At 40.1% G+C, this 26,939-nt stretch overlaps 1 protein-coding gene across 1 annotated transcript in view; it reads left to right on the top strand.

Moving 5' to 3' along the window:
• ZHX3 (zinc fingers and homeoboxes 3) overlaps positions 1-26,939 on the top strand; it is a 104,611-nt gene that overhangs the window by 16,750 nt on the left and 60,922 nt on the right. The window contains 1 exon segment of the mRNA XM_090286409.1: positions 25,485-25,602. The gene's annotated coding sequence lies outside the window, so the exon portion shown is untranslated.

Genomic DNA, 26,939 nt, shown 5'->3' with positions numbered 1-26,939 from the left:
TAACAACCAATTTGTACTTCTTAATCCCTTCACCTTTTCACCCAACCCCCCGCCCCAATCTGGCAACTGTCAAATGTTCTCTGTATTGATGAATCTGTTTCTGTTCTGCTTGTCATTTTGTTTTTTAAATTCAATTGTTGATAGATATGTATTTATTGCCATTTTGTTGCTAATGTTTTTGATATTCTGTTTTTTCTTCTTCTTCTTAAACAAGACCCATTAACATTTCATATGATACTGGTTTGGTGTTGATGAACTCCTTTAGATTTTCCTGCTGTAATCCCATTGGCTTAAAACAGTGGCTTAGTTCACATCCAGTCAGCAGAGGGGTGGAGGGGATTCAACTGATGGGTGCTTTACCATCTTCACACCATGGTTTCCAAGGCTGCCCTGGGTGTCAGTGTCCAGCCAGCAGAGTGGGGGAAGGGGAAGGGTAGAGAAGTGTTCTCTGAGAGGCTTTTATGCACCAAACCTAGGAGGGGAGTTGGTGACCAAGGCTGAAGGAGAGATGGTTGAGAGGAGGCCTTCACTGGCTGGGAGGTGCATTTGGGGTGTGTGGGCTTTGCTGGGCATAGAATGGTGGCAGGGGATGCTGAGGAGTGAGGCAGGACCTGTGCAGCCCTATGACAGAGCAGAGAGGCCACTCTCCTGCCTCAATGGACAGAGATTGGGAAGGGCTGAGGGGCTTAGGACTGGTTTTCAGTGAAGTGCTATGAATGTGGGAAAGAGGCCCTCGGGTCATAGGAGATAGGTGGGTGAGAACTGGGGTGTTTACACACCTTCTGCGATGAGCTTTCGAACATCTGGGGAGGCAGACACTGTTTGTCTTTTTCAAGATGAGAAAACTGACGAGATGGTGCCTTGAGAAAAGCCACACAACAGATAGGCAGCAGAGAAACTAGTGAGGTCTTGAGTTTTGCTGTCAAAGCCCCTGCTGGTGAGAACCTGGATATATACTACCTGGAGAGCTGGAAAACCTGGACTCTGAAGTTGGTTTGAGGTGAACCCCTGAGCACAGAGCAGAGGAAGAACTCTGTGGTGACTGTTCCTTTATAAGTGACTCACCCTTTGGCGGCTTTGGTTGGAGAAGGGAGGGCAAGAGAGGAGCGTTCCAGGCAGAGGGAGCAACCTGAGCAAAGATCCTAAGGCAGAAATGTGCTTAAAGGGCTTGTGGGCTGAAAGAAGACGAGATTGGGTCAAGACCAGCAGGAGGGAGACAGGGTCCAGGTCAGCAGGAAACCATTGTACATTTTGAGTAGGAGTTGAGATGGTCCCATTTACAATTTAAAAAGACCATTCTTGTTATTGCATGGAGAATGGGTGATGGAAGGAAGGCCAAAGTGTATACTGAATATAGTATTAAGGGAAAAGAAGGAATTCAGGAGAAGTGAGTCTGGAGCTCAGAGCAGAGACATTCAGGTTGGCAAAGAAAATTTGATCCTGTATTTCCTATTAGCTCACCCCCTGTTCTTAGCCAGGCTTTCTGTGAGTAGCCTTAGCCATAGTATCTTACTTCCTTACCTCCTCAACCCAACTCTGTGCTCTGGCCTCTGTCATTTGCTGCTGCTTTGAAATGTCTCAGGCAAAGGGCACCTGAGGTTAGCCAAGTCTAGGCCTTTGGCCCTCGCCTGGCTTGACTGGCATCCAGTCACATGAGCCGCTCCTGCCTTGAAATGCTCTCCTCCTCAACCCTCTGTGTCTGCTCCCTTTTCCTGTGGCCCTTTTGTGGTCTCCAGGTCCTTTGGCCAGGCCTGGAATGATGGTATCCCCAGGCTTCTGACCTTGATTCTCCAGGGTTTCCTCTGTGCCTCTCTGAACAGAAAGAGCCCTCCCCCTCCTTCATCAGGCCAATGCCTTCTTGCCTTTCCAGCTTCATTTTGGGTGCCCACTCTTCCAGGAAGCTTTCACTGACCCCTCAGACTGGGTTCGGCGCCACTTTTCCTCCCCTTCCATTCCTCCTGGAGTGTAAAGTGGATATGATAGGTAGCACTTAGCACCCTGCTTACTTTTTTGTCTCCACAGTCTAATAGTACTTGAAGGGTAGGATTACAACAAAGTACCTGGTGATCTAGGTCAAAGATTGCTTTCTCTAGTTCAGATGAAAGCCACACTTTATAATGAAGGTATCTACACCTGATTGTATGTCCTTTAGCAGACCATTCATTTCTCACTGAGTCTGAGGGCTGTGAATTCTGGTGCAACATATTCTGTGAACAAAGGAATTAATTGAACTCAAAAGACTTAGTAATTGTCTCCATTGTGTGTAAGGAGAAAATCTGAGAATTTAAGAATATTAATTGCTTCAGAAAAGCTTCCAAAGACCAGTATTGCCTGGTCACTTGGTTCTCAACTTTCTTGCTCCCACCCCAAAACATATTACATGTCCCTCATTTTGTGATCCCACAATTCTGGGTTCGCCATTACAATTGCCTCCATGGTGATGAGCACTACTGTTCTGCTCGGCTGAATTGTGATAGCTGTGGAAGGCAGCAAGTAGGCTGAATGAAAGATGAGCTTCTGCCTTTATAGCCTTCCCTCCTGCTAACCAGCTCACTGCGTGAATAAAAGAGAAGAAATGGATAGAAGCAGTGCAGTATACATGCACTTAGTTATACAAGTCACACATCTGGAATTTCAGTAAGGTTCTGGGTTGTTAACGCCAGTAAACTCTCATGCTTCTCTTTCAAATGTCTTTTTCTATTCTTTTGAATTCTTTATTTTTGTCTTTCTCTCCGTTCCAAACCCACTTTATCTTTTTTGGCAGGTGGAACAAAGAAAATAAAATGTTGAATTACTTTCTTCCAAGTGACTTGATTTTTAGAATCTTTCCTGACTTTTTTTTTTTCAGTGTTTAGTTTTCTGAGCCTAACAGAGTGAAAAGCAGAGATGCCTTTGACTAAACAAAGCTCTTAGCTTCATTTATCAAAATAATGCTATGGATTGTACCTGTGCCTTTTTTGTTTGTTTTGTTGCACTTGTACCTTTTTGATGTAGTGTTGGGATGATTATTTTTTTAAGAAGAAACACTACGGGTTATTTATTTTTTAACTACAGGCATCTCTCAAATGAAATAAGACTGCCTAAGCATGTGTAATAGTGGACTGCATTTGATCCCCATATTACTCTCTCAAGGGTTTATTGTTATTAGGGTGAGAAATGCTTACACATGTGATTCCAGTTATGAATATTGCTGGTGTTCCGACAAGACATTGGGATTTCAGACTATCAGATAGGAAGTGACATAGGGTTTTCCAGTATGCCCACTGGTGTGATACCAACTCTTTTTATGTGGGGGACCTCTTTGTTAGCCTGAGAACATTCTTTCTCACAGGAAGCTACAATCTGTGTCTTGTAACCTTTGACCCATTTAGTAAGTGAGTCTTACCCACCATATACAACAGATGCATCCCTTCAAGTGCTTGAAGATGGCTAACATCTTCCCTTTTACCCCCCAAGCCCTTCTCTCCAGACTCTGGATCCTGGGTTCTTCAGATATAACCTCCTTTCTTATTCTATATCTTGTAATCCTAAGAGATGATCCCCAGATTTTGTTAGCTTTCTCTGGTGGCTTAATCTCCTTTTGAACTTTCAGTTGACACCCTTCCTCCTGGAACCCACCTCTGATTGGAGGTTCTAGAATGTCTTATTTAATGGGATATTTTTATCTCAGTGGTCTTACTTAACAGTAAAGCATTCTGTTACATTCAATAATATTGTAATCTACTTCTCTCTAAAAGAAAACAAAGGCTTTTAAGTCCTGGGGTGCAGGTAAAGTGCCAGTAAGGCCGTACAATTTGATTTCTAGCCAGAGGAGACTTAAGCAACTTCAGCTGGGTCTCATATTAGGAGCTAGCATAGACTGAGCCCTCACAGCATGCCAGCCACTGTGCCAAGGACTGTCACACATACCCACAACAACCCTGGTTAATAATGATATCATTCCTAGTAGACACTGTCATTGACCTCGTCTTAACGATGAAGAAACTGAGGCTTAGAAAGGTTGGGACTCGTCCCATGTTTCACATGTATGACCCAGACCTCGAACTCTTTATACACCACTGTACTGCTTCTCTAACACCTGGGTAAGGCTCTGTGTACAGCTCCTTTCTCTGTGCCTCATATTTAGCTCTCTGGTATTTTTAATTAAAATTTAAATTAAAAAAAAAGAATTGGACGATTTTTGCAACTCGCTATGGTGCCTAGAATATTGCTCTTCATATGGTGGGTGCTGACAGCAGAACTGAGGTCCTTGATTCTATGTCTCCAGACCCAGTAAAAAGAGATCACATCCCTGTGAGTTATTTAGTCTTGGGACAGCTAGGGCCACTCCAGACCCCACAATCTGATCTTAAACCAAAGTCTAATGCCATCATTGTGAGCTAGGACTAAACCTTTCATTTGCTTTTGGGCAGCTGGCTAGCACAGATCATATGGGAGAGGCTGTGGCTCTTGTACTTGAAGATGGACTGGTAACCAGATCCATGTATTCAATTCTAGCTTTGCCTTTCACACTTACCCTCTGTGGACCTCAGTGTCCTCACTTCCTGGGAACTGGGAGGGAGAGAAAGGTATGAGGATGAGGGCAGTTGGTTATTCCTTGTTCTTCCCGTACTCTTTCAGAGGTTAAAAGCCCTTTTGGTGTTGGAGAGTCAGTTCTTGTGTCCTATTTCCCAACTTCACACTTGACAGTGGCACAGTTGGAAGTTTGGGTCATTGGGAGGCTGCTGTTCCCCCTTCCCCAGTCCCTAAGAGATTGGTGAGCTGGACATCATTATTAATTTGGGATAAAACTAGGACCGAGGAATTAAAATATGGGACTACCTAGAACTCCTCCCCCGAGGGTTTAGGAACTAATGTTAGTTCCCCTGTGATGTGAGGAAAGTGGTTCAGCTGTGGGACTACTTCGGGCCTGTTGGGAAAGCACAGGCTTATCTTCGAGTCTGATATTTTAGAATCATCTGGTCCTACCTGTGTGTCCATCTAATCCTGAGTTCAACTCTAGAATTGCCATTCTCCCTCTGATTCAAGGTATACATAATTCTGGAATGCTAGAGATGGGGCTTTGTCAGTCAAGAGTCCCAACAGGAAAAGCTGGTATTCTCATCTTAGGATAATTTCAGGAGAGTTTACTTAAAAAGGAGAGGGTAGGCCCTGGCTGGTGTGACTCAGTGGATTGAGTATCAGCCTGCAAACCAAAGGGTCATCGGTTCAATTGCCAGTCAGGGCACATGTCTAGGTTGTAGGCCAGGGTCCCAGTTGGGAGCATGCAAGAGGCAACCACACATTGATGTTTCTCTCCTTCTCTTTTTCCCTCCCTTCCCCTCTCTCTAAAAATAAATAAAATTAAAAACATAAAAGGTGTGCATAGGATAATAGAGGAAATCACAAGGGACAGAGCAGGAACCCAGACTTATGGTAATAGTGGAGCTAATACCACTCCTAGCTCCAATGGCACCAGTGGATGAAATGATTATCAGAAACCGAAGGGATTGTCATTTAGAAGAGGCCACCTTGAGAGGAGCAGTGACTTTGATTGAAAGATAACACCCAGCCTAAGTGGAATGAATTCCCAACCTCACCCCCCACTGCCACTCTGTTTTCTTCTTCTAATTTGTTTCTGGGACTCAGCATTGGAGAAATGCAGAAGTCAAAGCACAGGGCCTGTTGATGTGATCCATAAAGATCAGCCTGCTGGGGCAGAGAGCAAGGTAGAAAAGGGTGAAGAGTGCACCTGGAGGAGCATTATGAAGACAGTAGAAAGAAGGACTCTGCGGTTTTGTAGTGGGGAGAACTCTGTTTGTGTGTGTGTAGTGGAAGGTAGGCATACAGGATGAGATAAACATTTCTTGAGCATCACCCAGGAGCTTTCTCATGACACAGTCACATATTGGGGTAAGTAGTATTATTTCCATATTATAAATATGGGAAACTTGAACCTAAATCTCCTGGCCTCAGGTCAGCTCAGCCCTGGTGATCCCTGCGGTGACAGATGGTAGCCAGATAGCCCTCACATCTGACTCTCTGGAGCCACAGTCCATGGCATTGCTGGGAGAACAGGGAAGGACTGTTCAGAGCTGCTATGTATTTTTTTCTTCATCTATGAACTTGAAGAGAAGGGGAAAGAGAAGGAAAAAAAAACTCAGCTTGGCATGAATAATGTTAAGTGAGATCAAATAAGGTGAAAAGCAAAATAGAATCCAGAAATTTAGTTTTGCTTTCGCCCAAAGTTCATGGGCGGTTGCTGTACAAAGTCCTTTTTACTTTCCACAAATGTTAAGCACTTTTCATAACATGAATCTCATTACTTTTTACTTTTGGTTGTTTATGACCTTAAATTGCTTCATAAAAGACAAAGAAGTAATTGAACATTAAGATCAGACTATGTGTTCCTTTATTTCATTTCTTGCTAATGTATAAATTATTACACTTGTGAGTTAAAATTATTTTGGTTCCTGATACATTTATTGTAAAAGTATTTATTGAACCATCAACAGTGGAGTAAAAATTTTAAATAAAGATGAATCATAACACTCTAAAAATAAATATTAAAATTTTCTCTTCTAGTTTTTGTTGTATGTATGCATAAATTTTACATGGCTAGATTTGTACAAGTTAATATTCTTTTCATCATGAGTATTTTTCCATGTTGCTATATAACCTTCGTAATTATTGGGAATATTTTGTCAGTTTACCTTAAATGTTCTCTGACTTGTTGAATATTATTATGTGTTTCATGCCATGAAAAAGACTGATGGTTTTGTTGAAAATTTAAATGGTTTATTATTTTTCTTTATAAACATTGTTCATTTGCGTCTTCATGTACTTAGTTTCTCCCCTCTCTCTTTTGTTCTTTATGGCAAAGGGAAAAGAATTATTTTTTAAGGATAATTTCTCAGAAATAGGATGATGATCTTTGAAGATGTATCAAAGATCATTGAAATAGTAGTTTTAGGGGTCGCTGAGAGAAGCAAGATTATAATTAAAATGAGTCATTAAGCAGAGTTATTGCTTAAAATGTTAATGTTGATTTTTTATTTAAATCCTAGGTTTTAAAAATTATTGTTAAAAGAGAAATTGGACATCACTTATAATTTGCACACAAAATTTAGCCGAAACCCTAAATTGTGATTAAGTTTTAAAAAAAATGTGTTCTTGGCTAAATTGAATGTAGTGTAATTCTGAACAGATCTTGTTTCTGGTTTACAATATTGGCCCCAATCATCCCACAACCCCGTAATATTGGCGTTGGCCTGGTAGTTCCCTGGGCTACTTCCTGGGTGGTGGTCCATTCCCTCCCAGATCCATTCTGCTCAGCCCTGGGGCTTGGCCCCTTCCGTCTGTTCACTCCTTTACAAAGCTTGAGCCCTCTGGCTGGCAGAGTTCCCTGGTGTGGTGCCCTCGCTCTTCTATTTACCTTCCATTGGCTGTAGTTCTGCTTTCTGGAGTGACAGACAAGCTGCTTCCACTAGTTGGGAATCTTCAGAAAATCAGAGATCAGTTCTGGTTTTCATCCTCAGTGTCCTTAACTCCTGGCATAGTGCCTGGCACATAGCAGATGCTCGAAAACTCACTTTCAGAATGAAATGTCTTGAGACAGTCCTTCAAATACGTGAATACAGCCACAGTGTTCTCACTTAGTCGCCTCTTCTTTGGGCTTAATGCCCTCCAGGTTAGCCTTCATCATGACAGAATCTCCACATCCCTTTCCCTCCCAGTTGCTTTCTCACCACTCTGTGGCTACAGTTTACTATCAGTCACTCTATTAGAATATGTGACCAGATTTACATCCAGTTCTCTAGAAATGGTCTGATCTGCAGTAATACGTTCTAGGGTGCATTGCGTTTTCTTTCTTTATTAAATCCCTGGTTGCTTCTATCTTTTCACAGGATCTGCTGTCAAATTGGTCTCTTCCAAGAGATGCTTATGTAATTGTTTCCTTCTAGATTAGTGTCACTTGGGTTTTGATGAGGGATCTTCAGTATCCTCTTGTGAGTCTCAGTAAAAGTGAGGAACAGGAGAGGCCCCTGGAAGAGCTCTGTGGAAATTCCCCTCCAAATTGACAGTGATCCCCTAATCCCATGCTTTTCAAACTCTGATGTGCATGCAGATTACCTGCGAATTCGGCTAAAATGCAGGTTCTGATTTAAAGGTCTGGGTGCAGCCTGAGAACCGTCTTTCTAGCAAGTTCTCAGGTGATGCTGATGCTGTGGGGCCTGTCAGGTCGTACTCGGAGCAGTAAGGCACAGTTTTTGGGAAACGTTCATGAGAGCAGATCCTTCCATGTTTAGGTAGTTGTGCTGTCCCATTAGAGACCCCAGCAAATGCTCTCTGATGCAGGTGCTCAGAGCTTCATCTTCTACCTCACTAAGTAAAGGAAGAAAACCAGAATGGTGCGTTTTCACCAGCTTCCACGTCGTTGTAGACCTCTCTGCATGTTTGATTGGACCTTTTATTACAGCTCAGCAAGCTGTTATCCAACATGATTGCTATCTTTTCACATTTCTTGTTATCTGGACATTTGATAAAATGCTCATGTATACTGAGCACTTTTTAAATTAATCTAGTATACTTTTGTATACCAGAAAGTTACCCAAAGAGAAATTAAATAGTTTTTTAAACATTGGTTGGGGAGTATAGTGTTACTGATAAAATTCTTTTTATAAGAAATGTTATGGAACATCCAATTTTTTTTACTCTATTGGAATTTGAAGAAAATGGATGCATTGTTGAAACTGCATTCCTAAACTGAAAGATACTCTTGCAGCTGGCAGCCTTTCAATAATAGATTAGTAAGTGAGTTCTGTAGAACACAGGTGGGGAGGTCATGGGCACCTGATTCCCCCTCCTAACCCCTCATCTTCTGGTCTTTTAAAGCAAATTCCAGATATCCTGTCATTTAATCTGTAATACTTCAGTATGTCACCTAACATAAATACTTAAAAATTTTTATTGACTTATAGAATACATATGGAAAATGAAAGGTGAAGGGATTAAACAAACAAAATCACAGACATAAGCAACAGTATGATGATTACCAGAGGTAAAGGGGGGATAAATGGTGATGGAAGGAGACTTGACTTCATACGAGACATGAACATAAGTGTAGAGGCTGGTGAATTTTTACAAATTGGATGGACCTATATAACCAGCACTCAGATCAAGAAACAGAGTATTGCTGGCACTACACAGTGGACTTTTCTGGGTGAATTCAATGTTAGTCTTCAACTTATCTTTTACTAAATATTCTGAACCTATTCTAGTAAATAATTGAAACTTTTATGGTATGTCTGTAATTTTTTTTCAAGAGCCATATACTATCCTCACTTTATTATTTTTTCTTTATTTTTATTGTTGACACTAATATGGATGTGTCCATCCTCCCTGCCCCAGCCTCCATCCATCTCCTTCCCCCCTTCCCTCTGGCCATCACCAGGTATGTTTGCAGTCTAATTAGGCAAATATAAGCACATTTTTCATTTCAAATACATAAAACACAATTTGTGTTAAAAATGAAAATCAAGTATTATTAGTCTCAATGAGTTGATTACTTCACCATTATTCATTAATATGTTTTGATAATTCTAACTCCTAAATACTAAAGACTGTGCTTTCCAAATATGTCACAAAATTGAATCCTGTAACTAGACATTAAATTAGGAAATCCCAATCAGAGGAGAAAGACAACAGCAGCAAAAATTAAGCCTTGACATTGAAAATAATAAGGCAGGTTGTTTTAGTTTCAGTGAAAAATAATAATGCCCATGTTCAATCCAGTTTGAAAAGAACGACTAGGATGTGTTAACAACAATTGAATAATAGAACTTACAAAAATCCCATAACTTTTTCTTTTCGGCAGCCGTCCGTCTCGAGAGACGATGGTGTAGCTTCTTAAGAGTCTATCTGCACCGCCGAGGATGGCTGTGCAGTCCGACTCGGGAGTGACACGGTATCTGTCTCCTCCCGTGTTGAATCGACATCTTGCGATGAAGCTACAGAGCCTGGGCAGGGTGATATGGAGGGTCTGCTGTTGCCCATGCAGCAGACCCCCCTCTCTTCGCAGCTGAAGGGTCCAAGGGAAAGACGGAGTCAATACAGCTTGGCTTCAGGTGCGCCGCAGGAGTTGCCGGTGTTGACTACAACGTCAAACCGCCTTAGGGACTCCGGCTCCGGATTTTCTGTCGGGGTTTACTCCCTTAGCCTTTCCCCTGAAGAGGTATGCCGCAAGGCAGCGGAGGTTTTTTGGAGTCAGAGTTTTCCTTCTCTGATGTGCCCTGACTGGAAGATCGAACCAGCGACACTTAGCTCGCAGGCCGACGCTCAATCCACTGAGCCAAACCAGCCAGGGTCAAATCCCATAACTACAGGGCCATTAACATATCTAAATATAGCATCAAGTTATTTAATATCATCTGATACTTAGTATATTAAAATTTTCCTAATTGCTTGAAATGTCTGTTTAAAAATTCATGTGTTAGTTTTAATTGGTCCATATAGACATTATAGGTTTAGAATATATATTTTAACCTATCTTTTATTGTTTTTACATGACCATAGCTTTCATGTAGGACTTGTGCTTTGTGCTTGCTGAGTTGTTAACAAAGAAAATGTAGTCATTTCTATCGTAATTATTGCATTTTTGGTTAGAAGAGAAGGTGTTTTAAAAATTGATGCAGTCAACCTTTCCAAACCTGTACTGACTCGGTGTAGTATAAATAACCCCCTTCAGACACTGCTGTAGCCTTCCTTTTGAAAAGTCATTTCTATTATGCTGTATTTGCCTTTTCCTGGCAGCATCTCCCATCTGTTTCCACATATTCTTAAAGTTTTACGTGAATTTTATCCTCTGATCTTCCCTTTTTCATGTGGGTACTGCACCTTTAGGTTACATCGCTCCCCTTTCAGTAGTGAAAGGGGACCCTACATGAGAGGAGGATGGCCTGGGTTCAGATCTTGGCTCTGCCACTTACTGCACCACATGACCTGAGGCAGTGTACTTAACTTCCCCAACTATGAGTAACAGGTTTAATTGCTTTTCAGTGGCCTGCATCAAACAATACCACAAATTGTCCAGAAAATCCTAAAGCTCTCCAAACTTATAGGCAGGGAGGAAGCAAATTATTGGGTCACTGCTTATCTTCCCAAATTATAACTTAGGGAGCCCAGACAGGAGGCCCCTGGATGAAGAAAGTGGTAGAGGAGACACAGGAAGGGAGATAACTAATATTTACTGAACGTCTGTAACTACTTTTCCATGTGCTCATTTAGACCTCACAGCTGCCCTGGCAATATTATGATCAGAGAAACTTTGGCTCTGCCAATGTAGCCAAGTGATTAAGAGCAACAATCTGGGTTGAAATCCCTGCCTTGTCACTGTGTGACCTGAGACAGGTCCCTCTGCTTCTCTCTGATTCCTCACCAATAACATGGAGATAAGAAGCATTTGCTTCATAGGGTGTTTGTGAAGATTACATGAAATAAATGTGTCAGGTGCCAAGTACGGTACCTAGTACATAATCACCATCCGGTAAGGCAAACTCTTTTCAAAATATCATTCTGGTCAGCTAAGACTTGTCTTCTGCAGTCCAGTTTTTCTGCCTATCTACCTGTAGTTGGTCACTGTTCCGATAAACTTTGGCATTGACTGATTAAATATTCTAAACTTTAGTTTTCTATATTTGTAGTTACTTAGAGCACACAATTCTAACCATGTGTTTATTTAGCAAATATTTAGTAAGTGTCTATTGTCTGCCAGTCACTGTTCTAGGCAAAAGGGATGATAGCACTGAGCACCAAGTCACTACTGTCATGAAGCTTTCAAGTTCATGAATGAGTGGCTCTAAAGTTGCAGTCAAACATGAAAGAAAGGAAATGAGTCAGGTCCGAGGGAGATGATGGTTCTGGTTTGGGCCATTCAAGAACACATATTCTGTGGGCAGCTGGCTCTGTGGTTGAGAGACACCTGGCTTTGGCATTGTTGGTCTTTAAGGTGGGTCAGCAACTGGAGCAGAGGAGGTCAGCATGGGAAAGTGAGTGGCTGAACAGGAGAGAGTCTTGAATGGCCTGATTCTTGGCGCCATGCTAGTGCCAAATAAATGTTATGGATTCATTTATTTTATTTGATCAGCAGCTGTATTCCTTTTAAAGTAATTATGTGAAAAGCATTCTTTATTCAGTAATTGTAACATTATGAAGTGAGTACAATTTTCTCTTTATTTGGGGGAACTATTTTCTATTACAAAGATTTGTGAAATGGAGGGATTTGTGTATTCATCTTTCTTTTTCTTTTAAAAATTATTTAATATACAAACATACATATATACTTATTAATAGCCCAACTATATGCAAGTATTGAGAGTAAAGTGTGTGCATTTTACCTCTTTCCTCACCCTTTTCCTACCCAAGACTTCTTTTTCTATGACTTTTTCTGTACCGTTTTTCTAAGAGGAACTGTGTTCCAAACAATCTAGGTTGGAGATTGGAGAATGCAATTCTTCATGTCTGTCTTTGACTCACAGTGCCCATGGATAGGTTATGTTAATGTTCACTGACTGCCACCCCAGGAGATATACTTGCCTGTGCCCTAAGTGGTGGGCGACCTTGCTTTTTATAGGAAATCATTCAAGTGCATAGTTAGGTAATAGCTGAAGCTCCAGATTATGGACTTTTTCAAGCTGTACTGTAGCTAGACAGATGCAGGTGAGAGTGGGATACCTCATTTCCAGGGTATAGAAAATCAATGGTATGTGAATCATGCTTGTGCGCATACATGTGTGTACACACACATGCACACACAAATAGGACATCTAAAGAATTGTGAAGTATCTTTGGTGATGCACTTAATTCTGAGTGTTATTACAGTACTTGTCCCACTCTCTAGCTGATCAAAATAATTATCTTAAGAGAATGTTAATGAACAGGAGTCATGAGACACTGTATATTTTGTTAGGTTGCTTATTTGCCCAGTTTTACTGCATGTAATGGACCTAGATTTCTAGAGTTGATGTTTGGCCATCATTTAGAGGTGGACCTTATTAGAGGCATTGAAAGCCCAATTCTGTCTAATGAGAAGAGCCATTACATGATTGCCCTCTGTGTTGGCAGCATATCCTTTGGTTCCCTGACTTTTTTCAAGGTTTCTGACTGATTTTCTACATTTCTATGCCTGTTTTCTTTCAGGAATTCTTACTAGCAGTTGCATTGTACTTCACGTTCTGTTTGATCAATAATTGTCAAGATTTAATGATAAGTTTTACTAATTTCTTTGATCAATACTGCTTCCTGTATCCCAAATTGACTTTTATTTCTTTTACTTTTTAAAAATCCTTACCTGAGGATATATAATATGTTTATTGAGTTTAGAGAGAGAGGAAGGAGGGAGGAGGGAGAGAGAGAGAGAGACATTGATGTGAGAGGGAAACATTGATTGGTTGCCTCCCACATGCGCCCAGACCAGGGATCAAACCCTCGTCCTAGGTATGTGCCTTGACTGGGAATCAAACGTGCAATCTTTTGGTGTAAGGGATGATGTGCCAAATGAACTGAGCCATCCGGCTAGGGATACTCTTATTTCTTAATGCCTTTGGCATTAAGATCCATCCATGTTGTTGCAAATAGCAAGATTTCATTCCTTTTTATGGCTGAATAATATTACATTGCATACCACATTTTCTTTATCCATTCACCCATCAATGGACACTTAGGTTGTTTATATATTTTGGTTATTATAAGTAATGCTGCAATGAACATGGGGGTGTGTATATCTTTTTGAGTTAGTGTTTTCATTTTCTTTGGATAAATACACAGAAGTGGAATTGCTAGATCATATGGTGGTTCTATTTTTAATTTTTTTGGGTGTTTCCATATTACTTTCCATAGTAGCTACACTGATTTGCACTCCCACCAATAGTGCCCAAGGGTTCCCTTTTCTCCACATCCTCACCAGTTCTTCTTCTTCTTGTTTTTTATAATAGTATTCTTACAGGTGTGAGGTGATATTTCATTGTGGTTTTGATTTCCATTTCCCTGATGATTAGTGATGTTGAGCATCTTTTCCTGGACCTGTTGGCGATTTGTATGTCAACTCCCCAGGTGATTCTGATGTGCATGTAACCTGCCGAGAACTCTGGTCGTGTGATCAGAGTGGTAACTGTAATGGGTTCCCTTAATATAAATGGGAATTATTTTTCTGGAGAACAGGATCCCTGGTCCTGCTAAGTGGTCAGGATACCTCTCCAGGGTGTCCTGGGTGGGCAGGTGCCTTGTCATTTGTGGTGCTATTTTTTCATTCTCTAGTCTTGGCACTTAAGTAGTGGTCCTCCACTTTCTTATAAAGAGCTGTTCTCACAGCTTAGCTTTCTCAGAACATTGGAGGAGACAGACCTTAATTAATCTCCTGACAATCCCTGGCCCACTTCCATATCCAGCTTCCACTGCCTCTGAATTTGGATGTGCTTTCTCCCAAGGATCTTTTGGGTACACTGACATTTTTAGAAGTCTCTTCTTTTGCTTGGTTCAAGTTGAAGATTCCTCTACATGGTTGGGACTGCCATAATTATGTTCTGATGGCTTTTTGTTAGTTTGTTTTTGCCCAGAATTCCTCACCATTCTCCTGATGGCATATTTTCTGTTTATCTTGTGCTATTGTGGATTTATTCTTTTATCTTTTTATGATATGTATTTTCACTGTTATAATAAGTAATTAGTCTTCTATATTTTGTCATATTTAAGGAAAGGGAGAACTACATCCAAATGCTTCATCGTTTGTCATGAACCAGAAGTCCCCAAACACTTTTTGGTTACCTCTGAAAAGTGTCAGTTAGCCAAAGAATTTAGCAGACTATTCATCGAAGTGATTTAACCAAATGAAAAATTATTTCATTTCGTTAGCGAAAAATATATTTAAAGTTGTAAGATCATCTTCACATATCAAATTAGCGAAGTGTGTTCTGGGGAGTTATAGTGGGCAATGTAGTGAGGGGTGGAGAGTATGGTGTGTGAGAGACAGAGAAAGAGACTAACTCTAGCAAGGGTGTAGAAGTACAGACATTCTTATATACTGCTTGCAGATTGCAAACTGATGTAACTCTCAATGCAGTTTGGCAATATGGACCTTAAAAATGTCCATATTCTTTGACTTAGGGATTCAAATACTGGCAGTCAATCCCCAGAAAATAATCATAGGTTAAGCAGTGATTTATATACAGAGATGTTTATCTCCACATTGTAAAGTAAATAAAAACAAAAATAAAATGAACATGTTCAAGTGCCTGACACTGAATAATTATTAAATTACGGTACATTTATGTGGCTCACAAAATCCTACAGGCAAAATGAAACTAACAAAAATAAATGCTTAGAGAGTCTTTAATAACTAAGGAAAAATGCTCATGTAATGATGCTAAGTGAAAAAAGACATATTCTAAAATAGATTTATCCAAAATATCAATTCTATAAGAAAAATGTATATTTGAAGAAAAGTGAAATTTAATAGTGATTATTTTTATTTATTTTATTTATTTATTTATTTTATTTTATTTATTTATTTATTTATTTATTTATTTTTATAAATTGGATTATGAAAGTTTCCCCTCTATTGTAGTTTTATATGCTTCTGTATTTTCTACATTTCTGCAGTGAGTATATTATAATCAGGAAATAAATCAATATTATTTTTCAACTGCCAAGCTTACCTCACAGAGAAATAAGAATGGCCGTCAGTTACATGAGAACATTTAACCTCAGTCATAAAAAATGCAAAGAATGCTTAATGACACAGAAAATGTTACATATATTTAAGTGAAAACAGTAATGATACGTACTCTGTGATCCCAATTTAGTTAAAATTGTGTGTGTGTGTGTATGTGTGTGTGTGTGTATCAAAATGTTGACTGCTTATCTCTGGGTAGTGGATATTTCTCAGGTGGCTTTTAAATTTCTTCTTTATGCTTATGATTTGGATTATGTGAGTTTTCTCCCCCCATAGTCTTATCTACTCTTCTGTATTTTCTAGTTTTCCTATAGTGAATGTGTATTGCTCTTAAAACCATGGGAAATATTTTTCATACATTTAAAAAAAAAATCTAGTTACTTTTCCCATCCTCTACACTGTACTTTTTTTTGCTCTTAAAATGTTCTTAAAATATTTTAGCTTAGATGTTAGGTAGGATAAATTTGAAGGGATCCTGTATGTAATTCAGTCTTAAAAATTGAATGAATACATTGATATAAATTTCTATACTACTTTAAAGAGATTTATCTTTGCTTTGTCTAAAGAAGTACATTTGAGCCCTGGTTGGTATGGCTGGTGTGGCTCAGTGGATTGAGTGCCTGTTTGCAAATGGAAAGGTTGCTGGTTTGATTCCCAGTCAGGGCACATGCCCGGGTTACAGGCCACGTCCTTAGGTGGGGGCGTGTGAGAGGCAATTAATCCATGTTTCCTTCACACATCAGTGTTTCTCTCCCTCTTTTTCTCCCTCCCTTCCCCTCTCTCTAAAAACATTCTTTAAAAAAAAGAAGTATACCTGACTATTTCAAATATCTTGCCCCTTTCTCAAAATGTTTGACACTTAAATGCAACATGATGAAAAACTGTCTTTTTGCAATTTTTATAAAGACTTTAAACTTTATTTCTAAAAATTGAGATATAATTTACATACAGCAAAATGTGCAGGTTTTAAATGTATTGTTCAGTAAGTTTTAACAGGTGTTTATACCCATGTAAATACCACCTAAAGATAATCTCTATTCTGATTTCTACCACCATAGATTTTACTTTTTTTCTAGAATGTTATATAAACAGAATCATATCATATATTTTCTTTTATGTCTAGCTTTTTTTGCTCAACATGATTTTGAGATTTATCAATATTGTGTATATCAGAAACTTACTCTTTCTTTTTAATTGCTGACTGGTATTCCATTGTATGAATACCATTATTTGTTTATCCATTCTCATGTTGGTAGACATGTGGGATGTGCCCAGGTTTGGACTATTTTAAAATCAGGGATGGTTAGTTTGTAGCTGTGTCGGAAGCCCCAGCATGCCCCCCTGCTTCTCTTTTCCTGTGTAGCAGTGCTTACAAATCAGGCATTTGCCGGACAGTTAAGGGCTTATTTCCAGGAGCTTGTAACCAAGACCATCACAAAGAGAGCAGGGAACAAAACTAAAGTGGGTCCGCCAAATCCAGGACAGACGCCTCAGGAGTTCACCTCCTGGGCACAGAGTGGCAAGCCTGCAAATTAACTGAAAGCTCCTTTTACAGAAAGAAAAGAAAAACAAAGTGGGGTGGGGGTGCTTCCTCACCCCAGCTGGCCCTGAAGCAAGTGTCACTGAGTGCCCATCTGGGCTCCATTCTGTTGGGCTTCTGGGTAAGGAGCGGCAGATGACTGGAAGCATTTGCAGTGCAGCCCCTCACTGCTCTTCCAGTATAGACTACATAAAAAATCTTGGCCTCTTGGGGCAGATGATTTGGTAACTGGAAAAAAAAACTGCCCCTAGACTTAAGCGGTTACCATACATTCAGATATTCAGCATATTACCCAAGAGCAGGAATTGTGAGTTCTGGGTTTAAGAGGCCCAGGATGTCTCTCTCTGTGACAGAATAGGGCACAGCATCCCCCCCCACTCAGCTCATTCCTTGTGGAGTGGTTTTCCCTTTGTGCCACCACCAGCCAAGGAGAATAGGGCCTTTATCCCATTTCCATAGGCACTGCCCCTTTATCCCACCTGTCCCCTGATTCTTGACACAGAGTTCAGGTTAACTGAGTGCAAACAGTGCTGAGGGAGAAGTACAGTTACTCGATTTGCATGTTGAAAACTCTCTTAGAGGATGGGAAACTGTGTGTTCCTGCCACTCACGAGGCAGTGGCAGGAACAAAGGAGGGGTGCCCTCTCCACCTGCCATGCTATCAAGGCTTTCCAGTTCTTGAAGAATTTATGGTAAAACTCATGCCGAAGAGTGAGTCTACCACTGATGTTCTGCCAACCAGCTTTGCTGGTCACTGTACTGAAAGGGCCCTCTGATGCTCGGCAGCAGACTCAGCCAACGAGCTGTGCACTCCACGCGCCCTAGGCCAGCTTTCCCCCGGCCTGCACTGTTGCCTGTTACCTCACCGCGCCCGAGTCTTACCTGCTTACCTTCTGGCCCCCATTGCTCCATGTTTTCCCTTGCTTCCTTTTTTCTTGATTTCTTCAACTTAAACTTTCTGGTTAAAAACAAAACATAGCAAACATCAGAACTTTGCATTAGCTAACATTTCCTGCCAAGGTACTCACCCTGAGCACCTGCCAGAAGATATTTTTATTGCCTTCAGTTTCATTATAGATGACAAAATACATGGAATTAGATTTCTTTTACCCAGGATTTGGTTGTTAGTTGTTTATTTCAACACAAGATGGTATTTTCTGATTAAAATTATTTAAAAGTGGTTTGATTCTTAAAACTCTTTTTGATATTGCTGGATCACTTTGGACCATGAGTCTTATGTGCCCCTATATTGAGAGGAGGCATAAACTGAAGCTTTAAAAGTTGACACCCACCAAATATAGGAAGTGAAGCAATCACTGCCTCTCAGACTAATAATCTATTGGTCTTAAGATAACTTTTAGTTTTGGGGAATATATAATTTCCTTGAAGTTGCTAGTCTTAGAAAAAGCCAGTTATTTTTTCTGAGTTACTATGTTGTCTTCAGTTCTAATTTTGATGTGAGAGCAAAGAACAGATTGTGTCCAACCCAAGTTACATTTATAACTTCAAAGAATTGTTCTCTCATAGACTTTAGCTAAATAAATAAATATATGTGTGTGTGTATGTGTGTATGTCGTCGTCGGCAGCCGTCCGTCTCGAGAGACGATGGTGTAGCTTCTTAAGAGTCTATCTGCACCGCCGAGAATGGCTGTGCAGTCCAACTCGGGAGTGACACGGTATCTGTCTCCTCCCGTGTTGAATCGACATCTTGCGATGACGCTGGAGTGTCCTCTCCAGTGAAGCTGAAGCTACAGAGCCTGGGCAGGGTGATATGGAGGGTCTGCTGTTGCCCATGCAGCAGACCCCCCCTCTCTTCGCAGCTGAAGGATCCAAGGGAAAGACGGAGTCAATACAGCTTGGCTTCAGGTGCGCCGCAGGAGTTGCCGGTGTTGACTACAACGTCAAACCGCCTTAGGGACTCTGGCTCCGGATTTTCTGTTGGGGTTTACTCCCTTAGCCTTTCCCCTGAAGAGGTATGCCGCAAGGCAGCGGAGGTTTTTTGGAATCAGAGTTTTCCTTCTCTGATGTGCCCTGACTGGAAGATCGAACCAGCGACACTTAGCTCGCAGGCCGACGCTCAATCCACTGAGCCAAACCAGCCAGGGTTGTGTGTATGTATATATATATATATATATATATATATATATATATATATATATATATATATATATAAAACTTTTAAAGTCTTCTTTCCAGCCCTCCCAATTATACTTGACACTTTAAGCTCTAACAAGTATGTTTCAGCACAGTCTTCAGTAAAGTAGCTAGTGTTTCATAATCAATTTTGAGGACTTGAACTATATCAGAGAGAATTCATGATACCATTCTATAAAATCTGTTAACAACTTACTCTTATCAGAGAACATTTAAGGCTCATGAGTATCAATTCCTATATTAGGAACTGAAGATGATGAAAATAAACTATAAACCAGGGAAATCCAATCTCTACCAAAACCCTGGCAGCCTTTTTTGTGAAAATGGAAAAGTTGATCCTAAAATTCAAATGGAATTACATAGGACTCTGAATAGTCAAAACAATCTTGAAAAAGAAGGGTAAAGTTGGAGGACTCAAGTTTCCGAATATTAAGAATCTACTGTAGTTGAGCCAGAATGGTATTGGCATAAGAGTAGACATATGGATCAATAGAGTGGAAAAGAGAATCCAGAAATAAGCCCACACATCTATAGTCAATTGATGTTTTACAAGGATATGAAGACCACTCAATGGGAGAAGGAAAGTTTCTCCAACACATGGTGCTGGGACAACTGGATATTCACATGCAAAAAAAGTTGGATCCTAACCTCACAGCAGATCCTAAAATTAACTCGAAATGGATCAAAGACCCAATTGTAAGAGCCAAAACTCTTAGAAGAAGGAAAAAAGGCTAAATATTCATGACCTTTGGTTTGGTAGTGGAGTCTTAGAAATGACATCAAAAACACAAGCAACAAAAGGAAAAGTAGATAACCTGGACTTCATCAAAGTTTAAAACTTTTTGCAGCAAAGGACACTATTAAGAAAGTAGAAGGACAATCTACAGAATGGGAGAAAATTATTTTCAAACCTGATAAGGGCCTAGTAAGCATAATATGTTTTTTAAAAACTCTTACAACTCAGCATAAAAAGACAAACAATTCAATTACAATATGGGCAACAAACATATGAAAAGATGGTCAGCATTATTGGTCATTAGGTAAATGCAATTTAGAATCACAATGAGATAGATACCACTTCACACCCCCAAGGATGGCTGTAATTGTTTAAACCCCAAACAAACAGAAAATAAGAAGAGGTGGTGAGGATGTAGAAAAACCAAAACTCTCATATTTTTGCTGGTGAGAGAGTAAAATGGTGTAGAAAACAGTTTGGCAACTTTTCAAAACGTTAAATATAGAATTACCGTATGATGCAGCAGTCCTGCTTCTAGATATATACACAAAATAATTGAGGACAGGTATTCAAACAAATTCTTGTACACAAATGTTCATAGCAGCGCTATTAACAGTAGCCAAAATATAGAAACTACCCAGACCTCTATCAATGGATTTATAGATGAACAAAATGTGCTATATCCATAAAATGGAATATTCTTAGCCATAAAAATGAATAAGTACTGACAATGTAGAAGAACCTCAGATCATTATGTTAAGTAAAAGAAAGCAGACACAAAAGGTCACATATTGTGTGATTGCATTTATATGAAATATCCAGGAAGGTAAACCCACAGAGATAATCAAGCATATTTGTCATTGGAAGGGTTGGAGCAGGGGAAAAGGTAATGACTGCTTAATGAGTTTGAGGTTTCATTTTGGGATGGCTGAAAAATGTTTTGGAACTAGGCAGAGGTGATAGTTGTACAACATCGTGAATGCCACTGAATTGTATACTTTAAAAGAGCTAATTTTATGTTACGTTAGTTTCACCCCAATTTAAAAAATTGCATCATATAGTTTTGTGATCTCATAAATAACTGTGGCTTTGCTGTCATAGTTACCTTGTGACTGTTGGAACCCATGTGCTTTATAGCATTAGTACATTGGGTAAGTTCTTTCCACCTGTGGGCAGGAAAACTTGAAGATGGATTAGCCCCAGTGGGTTTCTTTTTAAAATAACAAGGGAAATAGTTTTACTTTTCATTTTTATTTGTAGAAGCTAGTAAAACTTGTATCTTGAATGAGCCCTAGGTTTCAAAATGTGATCTAGTCTGATATTGGTTGGTTTCTTTATTTAATTTGAAAAAGCACATTTAAAATAACTATATTATTTGGAGATGGAGCAGCTTTTGGTTTTATAAAAATTAAGAGTAATTTTAAAGAATCTAGGATATTTATATATATATATAGAATTGCAGCAAGATATTTCTGATGGTTTCCTATTCTGCATTGCTGGGGGATTTTTGTGACATGTTATCTAAAATTGTCACAAGTGCTTTTTATTTTCAGTGGAATTGGTGTCAGGAATAAAGAATTTCTGTTTTAGATCCATCAAGCAGAACTTATGTAAAAACTAAAAACCTTAGTTTCTTATTTTTATCTTACACTTGTTTTGGTTTTTAAAGGAGGGACTTTAGGTTAGTTTCTGGCAAAAGGCTTTGAAAATGAGAAGTGCTTCTTACTCAGGTAGAAATGCTTTGCCATTGATCATGAAGCTTTTGCTTTTGAGTGAAGTTGATGCATCTGCCCCACAGTCCTGCTTCTGCTCCTGTTTTATGTGGACTTGTTTCTCCAGCACATGTATTTGTGCTGGTTGTCTTGCATACTCCCACCTGATTCCTGTTAATGATCCAAAATATGCCACTCAGGCTAAGAGTTTGCAGACATAAAGCAAACAAAGCTAACTGGTTTGTGGTGGAATGAACCCATAGCTTTTGGCATCATTAACATCATGTCCCAATCAACCCAACTAGAGAGTGGAAAAATCAATGCCTTCTTGAGTCAGAACTTTGTGGTTTTAAAGTTAGAAGGAATCTGGTAAGCATAGTAAACTATCTGGAATAAATCTAATAAGCTGAAGTAGTGGATGAATGTGAATATTCAGCTTAAAATAATTATTGTTTCTGACTTCCATAAAATTAAGATTTCCTTTTTGTGATGTGCACTGGGTAATTTTTTTGGTCTTTTTTTAAAGTATATTTTATTGATTATGTTGTTACAGTAGTTCCAATTTTTTTCCCCTTTGCTCCCCTCTGCCCAGTACCACCCTTCCCTCCAGCAATCCCACCGCCTTAGTTCATGTACACGGGTCGTGCATATAAGCTCTTTGGCTTCACCCTTTCCTATATTATTCTTAACTTCCCCCTGTCTATTTTGTACCAACTGATTATGCTTCTTAATTCCTGCACCATATCCCCATTTCTCCCCCTCCGTACTCCCAGCTGATAACTCTGCAAATGATCCCCATACCTATGATTCTGTTTCTATTCTGGTTTGCTTAGTTGGATTTTGTTTTTATTTTTTAGATTCAGCTGTTGATAGTTGTGAGTTTGTTGTCATTTTAGTGTCCATAGTTTTGATCTTCCTTTTCTTAAGTGAGTCCCTTTGACATTTCATATAATAATGGTTTGGTGATGATGAACTCCCTTCGCTTCACGTTGTCTGGGAAGCACTTCACCTGCCCTTCCATTCCAAATGACAGCCTTGCTGGATAGAGTAATGCTGGTTGCAGGTTGCCTTTCATCACATTGAATACTGCTTGCCAGTCCCTTCCTGCCTGCAAAGCGTCCTCTGAGAAATCAGCTGATAGTCCTATAGGCACCCCCCTGTAGGCAACTCTCCGCCTCTCTCTTGCTGCCCCCAGGACTCTGTCTTTATCTTTCACCTTTGGCATCACAATCATGATGCGTCCTGGTGTGGTCCCCTCTGGGTCCAGCTCACCCGAGACCCTCCGTGCTTCCCAGACCTGTATGTCCATCTCCTTTGCAAAATTTGGGAAGTTTTCCTCATTTTTTAAAATTCGTGCTTCCTCATTCTGCACTGGTTGACTGTTTATTTCTTCCTTAAGTTCCAAATCATTGATTTGAACCCCGGTTTCCTTCCCTTCACCATTGGTTTTGTGTGGATTTTCCTTCGTTTCACTTAGCATAGCCTTCACCTCTTCCCTTACGAGTTTGCCATACTCAAGCATATCTGTCAAATCCGTGAGCATCTTTATCACCAGTGTTTTAAATTCTGCATCTGTTAGGTTGTCTATCTCCTCATCACTTAGTTCTCCCACTGGAACCTCGATCCGTTCCCCCTTTTGGGCCATACTTCTCTGTCTCCTTCTGATAGGCTCCTGTGTTTGTTTTCTTTTGCGTCGGAGGTAGAGCTGTTGCTCCTGTTACGTTGTAAGGGGCAGAGCCTTAGGGATTTGTAAGTACAGGGTGACCTGGTGCTGTATGTGGGGGAGGGGTCTGAGAGGGAACAATGCCGCCTGCCCAGCAGTCATCCCTTTTCCAGGCACCTCTCCCACTTCCACACCGGACTGGCGCCCCTCTAGCTGCTGCCCTGGCTGTCGTTCCCAGAGTGGGTGGGTCTGTGGACGTTCTAGGACTATGGGGGCCCTTTTAAACAAGCAGACTCTGCTGAGAGACCGGCAGTTTCTGCCTTCGCCCCAGCCCCCACTGGTCTGCACAGTCAGAAGCAATGAGACCTGATTTTCCTCGGTGCTGGGACTGTGAGCTGTGAGGTCCAGTGAGGAGCTGAGAACGCTCCCCAGGTGTCCCTCCCGACTTTTTAAAACATGTGGCTGCGCTTTCCGCTGGCCTGCTGCTGCTACCGCTGCTGCCCCTGCTGCCACCACCACACCATGTCCTTTCCACTCCAGCTCTGCCCCTCCTACCTGTCTGGATGAGTATTTCGTCTTTATATCTTTGTCTGCTGGACTTCCATGCAGTTTGATTTTCTGGAACTTCTGGTTGTTTCTAGTTTTGAGGTAGTTGTATTCCTTCTTAGTTGTGGAGGGAGACACAAGTCTGTCTATGCCTCCATCTTGGCCGGAAGTCTGGGTAGTTATTTTAAACAAGAAAAAGCCAATCTTTAAGTTGTGGAGAATTAAAAGTTACATTTTTCAAGAAAGTATTAACCCAACAATAGCCAATTTAACTAGCCATTAAGCTCCTATACCATGACAGCAGTAGAAGAAAGTGAAATAAGTGGGTGAGACTCACGCGCGATTATGTTCACCCAGAACCTCTGCTTATGAAGAGCAGTCAGTGCATTTCCTGCCCAATTTACTTAATCTTTCTGTGCCTTGGTTTCCCCATATGGGCAATTTGAATACTAGAATCCACCTTATAGAGCTGTTATAAAGATAGAATTAGTTGATGTAGTTAAAGCTCTCAGAACAGTGCATGACACAGAGTTAAAGCTGGCTATGTGTATGTTAAAGAATGATTGATGGTGAAAGATAAGCAGGAGCTACTTTGGTGAGGGGCAAACTTGTTTACATTCACAGATACTCATAGTCCAGACCCTCTCTAGTGTACCGATGCTCTGTTCTGTCTGAAGTTCTGAGACCCTCTGCTATACTCTCTTTAGGGCTGTTTTACTGCTGATGGACTTGTCAGCCAAAGAAGTTTGGTAATTTTAAGATTGCATGAAGCATCTCTGGTGATTTGTTGAAAACGTAGTTATTCTCTAATTTTTTCATCAAGAATTGCTGCGTGTCCATCATTGGCACTGGGCAGAAGGGGATGACATAGATAAAGGCCAGAAAAAAAGATGAAGATAACATAGTTTTGGGGCTGGAACTCATAGCTTAGGCCATTTTGATACCTCTAGATTCCATGCCAGGAAAATCACAGGGCTTTGAATGGAAGAGCATCAGAAAATAGCACATCCTTGATGGTGTGCATCCTTGAAGTTGTTAAGGCCACACTTCAGTTAATTTTATCACTTTTGCTAAGCCATCTCCAACTTAGCTAGGAAGCAGAAATGGAAACATATTGGTGGAAAGAGTGTTAAAATTACAGCTTTTAATGAATCATCTGGTTTTGACCTATTATAAGAGACAATAGAGTTTGTCTCATTTCCATTTATATTTTTCATTTTCTACTAGCATTTTAAATAGCTTTAAATGGCTAGTGTGTATTTTAATGACCTCTTTTTACTCTCCCCACCACACTGGCTTTTCTGTTTGTGTATAGTTCTTGTGAGAATGAATTAGGAAAGCAAATTGATGAGACTGGGTAACTCAGCTTCCTAGAATATACTTGATCTTTTTTCCCATGAAGTGACGATGTGCGGCTTCTTTTACAGGACTGAGCTGCAACTGCAGAAGCAACAAGAAGAGGGCCTTTAAAGATGCACACGGGCTGCATAAAGTGAAGAGAGAAACTGGAGAAACCAATGAAGATAGAACAAGTATGTTTCCCAGGTAAATAGTATGCTTCTGAATTTTAGCAAGTTTCTTGCTATAACAATTGCCATAATATTCAGTCTTTGTATTGATGTTAAACTATTTTTAATTTTCTCCTTTAGTTTTTATTGTTGAGCACATGATTCTTTTAAAATTAATCTAAAAATCTGTATTGAATATGCAATTTATGTTATTTCTTAGGTCACCTAATGACATGTTATATTGGATATTATAAAAGTAGAGGTGTGTGTTGTGCCTTGTGATGTGCAGGTTTAGTCCAAGGTCAACTTTTAGTTTGAGTGCAGAACTTATACTTCTGCTTTATTAAATGACTGCCTTGAAAAACTGGAACACTAGTTTGAATGCTGATTTTCCAAGCTATGTTCTACAGGATGGGTGACACTGCCCTCAGGATTAGGGAACATTCTTCAGTGTCTTCACTTGATGAAATAAGTATGCTCTAGTAAAGTCTCATCATTATTTATTTTAGTTGGGAACTCAATTTATTCTGTTATTCAGCCACTTAGCAGCTTAGACTTTGGGGTATTTTGGTTGTTCTTGCCAACGTTTTTTAAGTAAAGGAAATCTATTACCTCACTTTTCATTATAAAGTTAAGAGCCTTTTTCCAGTATGCTGAGTAGAAATTTTTGGAAAAAAAGCAGAGGAAATTGAGTCAGAGTCATTCGTGGTTATAGTGCTGGAGGTTCTGTGCACACATTCTTATTTAGGCACTGCAACATCACTCCTTCTCCGCAAGCCTGGGGCCACCCAGCCCATGGGAGATTGTAGCTTCAGGAACTTCCAGCCTTGTGGTGGATTACAGCAGGGGTACTGTTGGATGTATGATGTATTCCAGCTCTCTCTTTCTTTAACTGAGTCATCAAGTTGAGTAAAAACTATTTAGTGGTCTTGTGTGTCAGTTCTCTAAACTGAAAATGGCATCAGGTAAGTTTATTTGCAAGTAAACTTGAGCACACATTTTCTAATGCTCATCATCACATTGACTCCTGCTTCACATCTCCTCCCAGAGAGCCACATGGGAAAGGCAAAACCATTTTTCTGTTATATTGGTGTCTATACCCAGGACCTGGCAACATAGAGCTGTATTTCCTAGCTCCACCTTACCTCATTTTCCCCATTCCACTTCTACCTATCAAGTACGATGTTCTATTTATTCTACACAGCATGCCTTTTCTGTTTCACTTTTAAGATCTTTTCATATTAATCTTTCACTGTTCAAGGCACATACCATTTAATTCAGCAATTGCATTTCTAGGAATTTATCTCACATATAAACTCATAAAGGTATGCAGGTACTCCTTTACCTCAGCCTCTATTAAGTCCTCATGCGTGC

This window comes from Furipterus horrens, unplaced genomic scaffold, assembly GCF_987537825.1.
Source record: "Furipterus horrens unplaced genomic scaffold, mFurHor1.1.pri manual_scaffold_8, whole genome shotgun sequence".
NCBI classification, from domain to species: Eukaryota; Metazoa; Chordata; class Mammalia; order Chiroptera; family Furipteridae; genus Furipterus; species Furipterus horrens.
This window is presented reverse-complemented; position numbering and strand designations above follow the sequence as displayed.